Raw genomic sequence first — 12,951 nt, forward strand, 5'->3', positions numbered from 1 at the left:
CACATAAACAAGATAAATTTGAAGCTCCAAGGAAAGGAAAATATTTTTTTGTGATTTAGCTAGACAGGTATAAAAGTTTATATTGAAATTGAAACTTTTCCTGATTTAAATCAATACTAATGATTTTATTAATTTTTCTAGCATGAAACAATATGCAGAAGATTTTAATTGTAATAGAAAGCATTATGTAAATTGATTGTAAAATTATAAGAAAAATTTGAAGAATGCTTTGTTTATGTTGATAAATCTAGAATTGCTTCTCAAATAGTACAATACCCTTTTGACTATAACGTTAAGAATACTGAGTTGACCCAAATTAGTGAATTTACTTAATTTGGACAGACATGGTTTTAAAACCGGCATGCTTTTGCTTTAAAGTCAAATCAATCATTTTGAAATAATAAACTAGTTTTGCCAATGTGAATGTAAATATTAAAGGAAAATGATTTTTGGTACTTGATTCAGTTTACTGAAATTAAAAAAAAAATTTTTTTTTATTCAAACGGGTAATATGCCAATGTTGTAACAAGGTTTGAGGGAGGTACATCTCACACATCAGCACGAACACCCAATCATCATGAACTACAGAATGATCAGTTACCAGAAAAATTTTAAGAATGTTAAAACAACTTGAGTATGTAAATTTTTTTCCAACTGTAAATTGTATGAAATCTAAATACAGAATAAATACTTTTCATGAAAATGTAGCATCCCAAGATGTGCTATAAGGGTAAAACACATACTGGATTTCAAAGACTTAAGATAAAAAAGAGAATATACAATATCTCATTAATAATTTTTTGACATATTGAAAGGATAGTATTTTGGATATGTTGGGTAAAGTAATGTGCATTATTAACACCAATTTCACATTTCTTTTTACTTCTTTTTTTGATGTGGCTACTAGAAAATTTTAAATGCATACGTGGCTCCATTCGACAGTACTGTTGTACCTCAGGTTACATAGGAATATGTGTTTGAGAATATTCCATTACATTATTGAAAGAGCATGGAATAATCTTTTTATTATTTGATAAGTAATCTTAGTCCCAAATTTTACATAATTTTCTTAACATTATTGGGTCATAAAAGACTGATGTGTCTGAAACTTGCAGTAACTTAGCAGGTTTAGAACCTGTGTCTTTGGAGGAATAATAGGAGTCTAGTGAGAAAAGGAAAATCAAAGCTAGATTGTAAAAAGTGTTTAAGCCATATGTAGCATTTGATCTTTATTCTGTAGGCAATTGACAGTCATTGAAGAGTTTTAGCAGGGTAGTTGTTATATCATCAGAATTGCATTTTGGAAAGATAACTCTTTGAAGCCTGTGGGGCATGAATTGCAGGGAGTCAATTATTACTGTGCAAAATAGAAAGAATAAAGGCCCAAATTTAGGTAGTGGTAGATAGGGGGTCAGGGAAGTGATGGATGGATTTAAGAAAGATTTGGTAATTGGTGGAGTATGAGAAGTGAAGGGAAAGAGCCAAGAGTGAGTCTAAAGTTTCTGGTATTGTCAACTCCGTGGACGATGGTCCAGGGTCTGCCTTTATTCAATATTTACTAACATGTAAATATCAAATTTGAGATTATATGAAAAAGATCAAGTTTGAGAGGAAGGTAATGTGTTCAGTTTGATAATTTGACTTTGACTTTGTAGAGAGTGAATATAACCGACAGGTCCAAAGCTCTGGAGAAGTGGGATGCCAAGGATGGAGATCTAGGAATCTTCTGCATACAGATGGCTAGAATTGTAGGATTTGATGAGATTACCTGGAGAAAGAAGTTCTTCATCCTGGTTGCACCTTACAATATATGGAGAGACTTAAATCTCCCAATGCCCAGGCCATACCATTGGTCAATCAAATCACGATGGGACCCAGGCATGATGATTTTTTAAAGCTTCTGTGATTCTAACATGCAGCTAGATTTGAGAACCACTGGTAAGAAAAACCAAGCAATAAAAGAACCAAGGAAAGGTAAACAAAGTTGGCCAGATGGGGTGCTAGGCCAGTCACACTAGGGAGAATATACCTGAGCATGAGGAGGCAACAAACAGGCTGATTCGATCCAGGGTGAGGAGTTTGCAGAGACAAAGGTTGAGGGCTAGAGGGGTTAAGAACGTGATTACTGACCATGGGGAGTGAATGAAAATGAGGCAAGTGATAAAGTAATAAGGAAATAGAATCCAGAGACTAAAAGTCTTGATATGACCAAAGAACTGAAACCCCACTAGGGTGAGGCAGGTATTGAATTGAGGTGACTCAGGTGTCAAAGTTGTCAGTGAAGGTGAGCTGTGACCTGGAGGCCTGGTAGAGAGTGAGGGGCTGGATGATGCGTTAACTTCCTGGAGTTTTTAATTAAGTCTGTGAACAATGGCCTGAAAGTATCAAAAACTCAACCTCATGTTTTACTCAACCCTGCACTTTAAGACAGGAGTCCCCAAACCCCTGGTACCAGTCTATGGCCTGTCAGGAACCACAGGAGGTGAGCAGCAGGAGAGCAAGTAAAGCTTCATCTGTATTTGCAACCACTCCGCAGCGCTAGCATTACCGCCTCAGCTCCGCCTCAGATCATTAGGCATTAGATTCTCATAGAAACACTGGTTCCTGGTGCCAAAAAAGTTGGGGACCGCTGCTTTAAAAGAGAGACTGTTTCTCTTAAGTCAAGCTTGCCTGTTACTAAGGTATTGAAATGGCCTAGAAGCTGCTGTATCATATACGCTTTAGGAGCATCGCTTTTTTTCCTTCTTCTTTTTAATATTCTTGTATTTCCTGTACATACACTGTTGTTAATAACTTTTCATTTTGATATAATTTTCAATGCACACACAGAAAAGTTGTAAAGAAAGTGCAAGGAACTCTTGTACACCCTTTACCCAGATTCAATCATTGTTGACATTTTTTCCTAGTTGCTTTGTCAGTCTATTTCTATTTTTGTATGCATACATATTTCCCAAACGATGAATTAATTGGAGACTATGTCCCTTCACCCAAAATGCTTCAGGATGTAATTCCGAAGAACAAGGACATTCTCTTTACATAATCACAGTACAATGATCAAAGTCAGGAAATTTAACGTTGTTACAAAGCTATTGTTTAATCCACAGTCCTTGTTCCTCTTTTGTCGATTGTTCCAATAATGTCTTCTATGGCTATTTTTCTTTCCTGGTCCAGGATCCAATTCAGAATCAGACATTGTGATTTAGTTGTAGTATCTCCTTAATTTCTTTTCATCTGGAACAGTTCCTCAGTTTTTCTTTGTATTTATTGACCTTGAATTTTTAAAGAATATAGGCCATTTATTTTGTGGAACGTCCGTTAGTTTGAGTTTGTCTGATGTTTCTTCATAATTAGATTCAGGTTGTGCATTTTTGGCAGGAAGACTACAACAGGGATTTTGGGTCCTTCACAGTACATCACAGCAACAGGCACATGATGTCAGTTTGGCCCAATTAGAGATCTTACCAATTATACAGCAACTGAACATTCTTTAGCATTATTTTTTTTTTCATTCAGCAGACATCTTGCATTGTAGTACAATTTTCTTTTTTGCACAAGCATGATAATACGAAGTTTCTAAATTATTTTTGATTAATTGCAAAATAGTGAAAATGCAATAACCTGGTGGTTTTTAAGGAAGCAAGTTTAAAATAATATGTGTTAATTTTTACTTATGGAGTTTTCATGTCAATAGGTATACTTAGTTTGAAATAAAATCTATTTTGGACAAAAATGAGAAAACAATATTTGTAAATAATTTTGAAAAATGCAATTTAAGACTATTAAAGGACAAACTTCCTGATTCAATGAACATATTTTTATTTTTTTATTATTTTTTTCAAGATCTAATTTGCTTTATTAAGCAATTTATGAATTGGGCAGCATCCCATCTAGCAACTAGAAGCATGCTCCCCAATGAACATGTTTTAAAAATACTAATGTACTCTTAAAGTGCAAGACCCTTATGATTAACATGGTGATATGCCAGGCAATATACTATAAAACCAGAAGAAACCTATGGTTTATTGGGGAGGTCTGAATTATTATTCATGTGTGAATCTTAACGGTAACTGCTGCAAAATGATTTCAGACAGATTCTCAGAGCCTGACAGAAGGGAGTCCTTGGGACTGGTTATGCCAAGGGGAAGCAGCTGAAAAGTGAGCCAAAGAAGATTTTAAAATAAGAGCTGTGTCAACATGCATAAATTCACTTGCTTTGAAGAAGCTGCAGTGAGATCCAGGAACAGGAAAAAAAATATTTATTGTTTTGCCTTTGCATGCCAAAATGTAATCTCTCCTTTTACTTCTACCCTTTCCTTAAAATAACAATAGTCTGCCTGTACAATGAGTGTGTTTTAAATGAACCATTCAGTGCTTTTTCCTACTCTCATTTCCAGTGCTGAGCAGCAGCAGCATGATAGACTAGAAATTCTCCTGACTTTGGAATCAGACTGACCCACACTCCAAACCTTGCTCTACCAGTCTGGCATGTGGCCTTGAGCAAGTCACTTGGGCCTCAGTGTATATGTCTTTAAACGGGGAATAAACTTTGTTTGATTGGAAAGATTAGAAACTCACAGAAAAAAAAAAAAAGAACTCACATTACTTTACACATACTTTGGCCCATAGCGGACATTGCATAATGGAAGTTGAATGTAGGACAATGTAGTTTTAGAAAAAGAGCCCTGGCCTGGGAACTGGGGCACCAGGGTCCTGGTCCCTGAGCCTTCATTTCACCAACAAGCACTTGACCTTGGGATGATCCCTCAAACTTTCCGGATTTTAGTTCCATTGGGGAAGGAGTGTTGGCTAGAGAGAAACATAGGTCAAGCTCGAGGGGCGCTGCTAGCATGCTGCCACTAATGCAAAGTGGAAAATTCTTCACTGGAGAGCTGACTGCTGTGCAGTGGGAACAGAGGTGAGCGAGTGAACGAGCGATCAGCTCTGCCTGGGCACTTTGATCTGGACCTTGAATGTTCACGTCTGGGCTTTTCCACTGGAGAAAGGAGATGTTTCAGGCGAGGACAAAGACCTAAGGGTCCAGCAGGCAAAAGGGCATGGTGCTGCCATGCTGTGAAATGGCAGCTCACATCCAATCCCACTGCAATCAACTTTTGGGACTATCTCTGACTGTTGAGTTGTATCAGATATATTTTAAGAAAAGTGAACACTCTGTGGGCTTTGGAAATCTTTTAGCTCTACTGTAGGGAAATGGTAAATGAAATGGGAGTTGCCCTAGGAACCCCCAGGTACCTACCATTTGGATTGGGGCAAAGGAAACTGCCAATCTTAACTCATTAATAATAATAGCTAATCCTTCCATAGGGCTTTCTACATGCCAGGCACTGTTCTAAGTGCGGTACTTCTATTAATTTATTTAATCCTCAGAACAATTGTGTGAAAGAGGTGCTATTATGATACCTCCTTCACAAACAAAGAAACTTAGAAAGATGAGATCATTTGCAAAAGGTTACCTGCAAGCAAATGGAAAAATCAAGATTAGGATCCAGCTGGGCCAACAAAAGGCTCTGATCCTAATCATTCTGTGAACTGCCTTTTTAGAGACTCTGGAAGAAAAGAATCTTACAGAAAAATGTATATTTAACTAGCACTAACAGTTGAGAATTTAGTCACATGTTTGAGTATAGCTATAGTAAATGCTGCATTCAGACAAGAAGCCAGGGCACTACTTTTTGGACCAAAACGTGCTTTGTTATTTCCTTTAGTAACAATTGATTTAGTCATTATTTGGGGGCACTTAGGTAATGCATTACAACAATTAAAGTCTCCCTTCCCTGTAATGCATTATTTTTTGTTTGAAATGAGAGGAAAGGAATGGAGGAAGTGGAGTGGGCTGGAAAGCATTTCACATGGAGAAATGAGGGTTGTAAAGAGTCTCAACTGGAGGTTCTCTTAAGAAAGGTTGCCCTGGTGTGTCTTCTCAGGGCTGAGAGACAGAGCCTCAGGCTGCCAATTTTCAGTCTAAGTCAGGCTTTCTCAAGCTGGAGGAAGCCTAGGGGGGTGGGGACACGTCTCAGGGCACTGTGAGTCTGCAGGGGTGAGGAAACCAGCTGTAGGGTAATAGCAGGAACCGACTTCTTATCCTATTGTGTCCTACATGCTAGTTCTAAAAGGATCAGTGGAGGCACAAATGAGGATTATGACTGGTACTGGGGGAGCTGATTTGAAATCTCTTAAGGAAAACCTTTTTTGTCATTTACTTTTCTTAATCATCCAGAAAGTTCTACCAATGAATTCTTTTTTAAAAAATTAATTTACTTATTTTAATTAGTTTCGAGTATACAGTACATTAGTTAGACATCTATATAGTTCATAAAATGATCCTTTCAATTGCTCCGTCCCTCCCCTGACCCTCCACCTAGCAAACGTATTAATGTTAACTGCATTCCCTATGCCATGCTCCCCATCCCCACGACCATCCATCAGCTACTAATTTGTACTTCTTTAACCCTTCGCCCCATTCTCCCAGCCCCCCAACGCCCCTCCCCTCTGTCCATCACCAGATTGTCCTCTATATTTGTGAGTCTGTTTTAGTTTGTTCTTTTTATTCCTTAGATTCCACATATAAGTGAAATCATGTAGTACCTAGAAGGTATTTAAGTCAGACATAGAAAGATAAATACCAATGAATTCTTAAAGAGCTTCTGAATGGGCTGTGGACTGCCCGGAACCCTGGAGGTGACAAATATGCATCTGATGATGGGGAACAAAGTGGGGAAGTCACATGGGTTGACCATCACCCTTTCCCCAACACTTGGTCTCTGCTTGGGGTCCTTTGGGGTGTTAAGCATGATGCTCTATTCCTCAGTTCATTTCAAAAGACAAAGATATTGAGAGCCTACTGTGTGACAGGCACAGCGACAAGCCCTGGGAGTGCAAGGGTGAAAGGTCAGGTGTCCTGAAGAAGCTTGGTGTGCCTTAATAATAATATCAGCTTTATCATCATCATAGGTACCTCCCATTTATCGAATATGTGTCATACGTCAGATACTGTCCTCTGAGCTTATCATATATTTATTCATTTAATCCTCACAATAGTTCTATGAGGTGAATACTATTATTAGCTCCATTAGCAGGGAAGGAGGCACAGAGAGGTTGATGTCCACTGTCACACAGCTAGTAAGAGGTAGGGCAAGAATTCACCTCAGAAATTGTGTGGTGGAGATAGACAATAGCTCCAGAGAGGAGAAAGCCATGACACCCTCTCCAGTGACACACTCCCTGATGAGGAGAGGGTCCCTGCTGGTAGGAGGCAGGCAGACTCACACACCTTGGCTTTTGGGAGTTGTAAGAAAAGTGTGGACACTTTGAGACAACAGGTAGGGCAATCAGAGGCAGCACCATGAACAGGTGAAGAGCCCGACTCTGAAGCCACGTGCCTGGGTTCGAGTCCTGACTCTACCACTTTCTAACCACTTAACCTCTTTGTGCCTCAGTTAACTCGTTTGTAAAATGGGGATAATTGTACCTACGTCTTACCACTATTTTAAGGATGAAATAAGCTAGCAAAATAATAAGACTGAAGAATGCTTTTCTCCGAGAAAACCCCAAGAATGAGGCTAGTTGCCCAGAAACCTTCAATTTTGCTATGTTATTTATTTTTCTATAAACACCTCATTTCAACTCCCTCTCATTAGGCATTTACTTGAAATTTGCTTCAGGTGATGAAGTTTACTTAACAAAAATTTTTATACAGCTTTACCTTAAAAACTTAGTTTGGCTACAAGCTTTATTTTTTTTTTAATTATTATAATTTAGAAATAGAAAACGTCTTGGAAGAAAAAAATGAGAACAAAATACGTAGGCAAACTTTTACTCCATAAGCTTTTCAAATCCTCACTTGTTCACCAATCCCCAAGACAAAAAACTCTCCTCTAACAAGGTATTCAGCCACCAACAATGGTGTTATTAATAGGGATATGGATCAATTTCACAAAAAAGCCAATAAATCCCATTATAGCAAATCCTATTGCTGTTGCCATAGCAACCTTTTGGAATTCTTTTTATTAGGTTTGTTGCATCATTTAACCAGCCGAATCGAGTTCTTCACAGACTGCCGACTTGGCTCAAAGAACTGCATTACCTGATCCATGATGCTGGCCACCGACACCTCAGGTGCCAGGGACATGTAGCAGAAGTGACTACAAGCTTTTTTAAAAATTGAGGTAAAATTCATGTAACATAGAATTAGCCATTTTACATCAAAAAATTCACAGGCATTTAGTACGTTTACAATGTTGGGCAACCGCCACCTGTATCTAATTCCAAGACATTTTCATTTACCCCCAAAAGGAAAGCTCATTCCCATCAAGCAGTCACCATCCTTCTCTCCTCCACAACCTCTGGCAACCGCTAACCCAATTGCCAGCCTGGATTTGCCTGTTATGAATATTTCAAATGGATTTATACAGTATTTGTCTTTTTGCTTTCAAGGTTCATCTGTGTTTTAGCATTTATCAATACTTTGTTCCTTTTTATGGCTGAATAATATTTTGCTTATGCATCCATCTATTGACAGACATTTGCTTGTTAACATCTATGGCAATCGTAAATAGTGTGGCTATAGACATTTGTGTACAAGTTTTTGTTTAAACACTTGTTTTCCATTCTCTTGTTTCTATACCCAAGAGTGGAGTTCCTGGGTCATATCGTCACTTTGTTTAACATTTTGAAGAACCTCCAGACTTTTCCAAAGAAGCTGAATTATTTTTCATTCCCACCAGCAATGTATGAGGGTTCCAATTTTTCTACATCCTCACTGACCCATTATTTTTTTTTTTGAATTAAGTTTATTGTGGTGGCATTAGTTAATTATATAGGTTTCAAGTGTACAATGCAATAATTTATCATATGTATATTGCATTGTCTGTTTACCACTCAAAGTCAAATCTTTCGTCACCATGTATATGACCCCCTGTACCCTTATCTACCTCCCCCCTTCCCTCTGGTAACCACTAAACTGTTGCCTGTGTCTGAGCTGTTGTTTGTTTGTCTTGTTCATTTGTTGCTTTCGGTTTTATATCCCACATATCAGTGAAATTCTCAACTTTTTCTGACTTATTTCACTTCGCATAATAATCTCGAGATCCATCCATGTTGTCGCAAATGGCACTAATTTTATATTTTCTTATAACTGAGTAATATTCCATTGTATATATGTACCACATCTTCTTTATCCAGTCATCTACTGAAGGACACTTGAGTTTTTTCCATGGTTTGGCCACTGTGAATAATGCTGCAGTGAACGTTGGGAGTGCACATACCTTTACAAATAAATGTTTTCAAATCTTGGGGGGTAGATATCCAGAAGTGGGATTGCTGGATCATATGGTAATTCTATTCTTAATTTTTTGAGGAACTTCCATAATCTTTTCCATAGTGACTACACCAATTTACAATCACATCAGCCATGTATGAGGATTCCTTTTCCCAACACCTCTCCAAAACTTATTATTACTGGACTTGTTGATAATAGCCATTCTTACAAGTGTGAGGTGATATCTCATTGTGGTTTTGATTTGCATTTCCCTGTTAGTGAAGCTGAGCATCTTTTCATATGTCTCCTAGACGTTTGTGTGTCTTCTTGGGAGAATTGTCTGTTCACGTCCTCTGCCCATTTTTTTTTATTAGATTGTTTATTTTGTTGTTGAGTTGTATGAGTTCTTTATATATTTTGGACATTAGCCTCTTAACAGAGGCATTGTTTGCAAGTATCTTTTCTGGGCTCTCAATTCTGTTCCATTGGTCTGTGTTTGTTCTTCTGCTGATATCATTTTGTTTTCATTATTGTCGCTTTGTAGTATAATTTGAAGTCAGGCAGTGTGCTACCCCTGGCCTTGCTCTTTTTTCTCAGGATTGTTTGACTATTCGGGGTCTTTTGTTATTCCATACAAATCTGATTAATTCTTTTGTTCTATTTAAAAAAAAAGATGCCATTGGGATTTTGATGGGGATTGCATTAAATCTATACATCGCTTTAGGTAATATGGCCATTTTAACTATGTTGATTCTTCTCATCCATGAACACGGACTATCTTTCCATTTCTTTGTGTCTTCAATTTCTTTTAATAATATCTTGTAGTTTTCAGTGTATAGGTCCTTCACATGCTTTGTTAATTTTATTCCTAGGTATTTTATTTTTTGTTGCAATTGCAAGAATAATTCTTTTTTTTCACTTCTTTTTCTGAAATTTCATTGTTAGTATATAGGAACGCAATGAACTTTTGTACATTGATTGGTTTTAAATTTTACTTATTTACGTATATTAGAGCCATCCTCTTGGGTGTGGAGTTGTATCTGTTGTGGTTCACACTGCATCTTGATTTGGCAGTAGGTTTTACATTGGAACCTCCTGGGTTTTTATTTATTTGCTTAACAAGCTCAATGCCTGGGGCTGCATGTGGGCCAGGGCTCAGGCAGGTGCAGGTTTTAACGCTCCCCAGGTGATTCCGGTGTGCAGCTAAGTTGAGAAATACCATGTCAAAGATTCCCCTCTTGGTTACAAACTCTTTTTAATCAGAAACTTAACTGTGTTTAACTAGCTGGGTGAGGCCCACATTCATCTGAAAAATGGCTGGAGAGTCCTGCAGATATCTGTCAGCCATTCTAATTCTGATAGCTTATGCCAGGTTTTTAAAGAGAGGAAGTGGTTTCATCACAGCTGCAGACAGCGGGGCAGGGAGGCGGAATGTCTCCAATGGTCCCAAGTGGACTAGTGAAAAAGCAAAAAGCAAAACAAACAAAAGGTACGGGTTTTGATGGCAGGTGCAGCTGCTAAGGGCTGCCAGGCCCCCCTCCCATCCCCCCACCTCTTTTCACAAGGAAGGTTTGGAACAGCAGCACAATGGCTGGCTTCCAGGTTTTTACAGCATGGGGAGATGTCCAGTTAGTATCCTGCATGCCACCACAGCTACCACCACCTTCTCCTTTTTAATGGAGGGCTCTTTTCCATTTCAACTTCCTTCTTCCTGGTTGATAGTTACCGTTGCTAACTACGCAGGACAGTGCAGCTCTTCCTCAGAGTGTATAAAAACTCTTGCAGATGTTCCAGTTGGCCTAACTGAATAAGCAGATGGGTCCATGTGAATGTGAATTTTGGATAAGAATAACACCTGACACTAAGCAGGGGTTTGCTAAGAGAGTCACCTATGGTTTATTCACTCCAAGCATTAACTTTATCTTATTATCACTATTATCACTGCCCTCTAGCCACACACCCCCCAGGAACACACCTGGAGTGGAACAAGCAGGTTTTCTTTGCAAGGAAGGAGAACCTTGGGGGCAGTGTGGGGCATCGCAGCAAGAGGGGGTTAGAAAGGACCACACACAGGACTGGGCCTGGGTCAGGTGTTTTGGGGGAACGTTTAAGGAAGCCAGGCGTTGCTCTGGACTGGATGCTATCAGGGATAATCCTATAATTGGGCATTTTAAAATATGTTATCTAGAAGCAGGGAAGACTAGACAGAGGCTGTGATGGGTAAAGAAGTAGCAGCCACTCATTAGCCAGGGTCGGGGGATGTTTGGTGACGTCTGTGATTTAGATAAGGTTTATGCTGTGTCTGTGTTCACACATGATTACAGAGTGGTCTTGTTTTCATCTTGTCCCATCCCGATCAGAGTGGCCTTGTCTGATCTTAGTGTTCTGGGAAATTGATTATGTTCAACAGGAAAAGTGCCTGGCCAGCTCCTGGATAGCATCGGCAGCTTTTCTGTCTCAGGCCTCTCTTTTGGCCAAAAGCAGATGAGGTTGGTCCAGAGGACGTTAATCCATAATATCCATAGTTTTGGCACTGCCGAGATTTTATTGATTAGGAGGTTGCTTCCAGAATTGCAGGCTGTAGTTGGGTATGTCTATCTCGCTTTTTTTTTTTTTTTTTTGCAGGATTCCAGCAAGTCTCAAAAACTGTAATACAAGCAGTTCCCACGAAGTGATTATTCATCCCTGGCCTTAAAGCCAGGGGCCTAGATTATAAAACCGAGGCAATGATAACATGTTCCAGAACCCAAACTCATAGCTTAGTTAGAGATGTTTAAAGAGGCTTAAGCCCTTGGTTCCTGTACATGCCCTCCCTTTAATAATTTTTCCAGGATTCTTTCATGGGTAAGTGATGCAAGCATCGAGAACGTTCTTTCAGTAACTCCTAAAACTACCTCAACAATGTAGGTTCCATGTGCTGCTAACATCATGAAGCATTTCTGTTAAACTTCACTTTTGTTATGGCTATCTGATTATTTCATGGCAAAGCAGCTCAAGGATTTTCATCTGCATGTATTTTGCGCCTTACAGAAGCAAGGTGAGGCATTAGCACCTGCTGCTACTTCCTGCACAGCAGGACACAAGCTGCTGAGGAGTGGTTACTTGATTTGCAGGTCCAAGGCAAAACAAAGACACAGGGCTCCTAGTTCAAAAACTATTAAGAATTTCAGGACAGAGCAGAGCATTAAGCCAAATGCGGGGCTCTTCTGAGAACTTGACACTATGCCACTGCACAGGTTACACGCCCCAGATGCCCACCCTGCTTCTGAGTGGAAAGAGGCACACTTGAGACCTGTGAAGGCCCACTGTCCCTGCAATGTGGCCAAGGAAGACATCTTGCGTTCCCAGTGACCTGGCTCCAGAGGAATGTCATGAGCTGGAGACTATCCCGGGAAGAAAGCAGGAGCTGCAGTCTGAAGTATACAGACTGAAGGCTGAGATAGCAGAGTAATTAAGGAAATTGAGAACCTGGGAACCACAGAAAAACATGCACAGCAGTAGAGAGGTGGCCATGGGTAGGAAAAAAATAATGCAGGTACTAAAAAGGGGATCCAGTTCTTAACAGGATGGGTTTGTTGAAGAACGCTTGTGAAGACAAAGCCCGGTTCTTGTAGAAAGGTGAAGGACTCAGCAAAACAGCACTAGGGGCTGCCTGTGGGAGAGATGAATTTCATAGT

General features: G+C 39.3%; 1 non-coding gene and 1 pseudogene across 1 annotated transcript; both read right to left on the reverse strand.

Annotated features, from left to right (window-relative positions):
* Positions 1 to 496: 496 nt before the first annotated feature.
* Positions 497 to 594, reverse strand: LOC118608179. Its single transcript, XR_004952970.1, has one exon. It is a non-coding gene; the product is annotated as a small nucleolar RNA U13 (small nucleolar RNA).
* Positions 595 to 7,904: 7,310 nt separating this feature from the next.
* On the reverse strand, positions 7,905 to 8,110 carry LOC107521435 (annotated as a pseudogene).
* Positions 8,111 to 12,951: the final 4,841 nt, after the last annotated feature.

The sequence above is a fragment of the Rousettus aegyptiacus genome, unplaced genomic scaffold (genome assembly GCF_014176215.1).
Source record: "Rousettus aegyptiacus isolate mRouAeg1 unplaced genomic scaffold, mRouAeg1.p scaffold_m13_p_9, whole genome shotgun sequence".
In the NCBI taxonomy this organism is placed as follows: domain Eukaryota; kingdom Metazoa; phylum Chordata; class Mammalia; order Chiroptera; family Pteropodidae; genus Rousettus; species Rousettus aegyptiacus.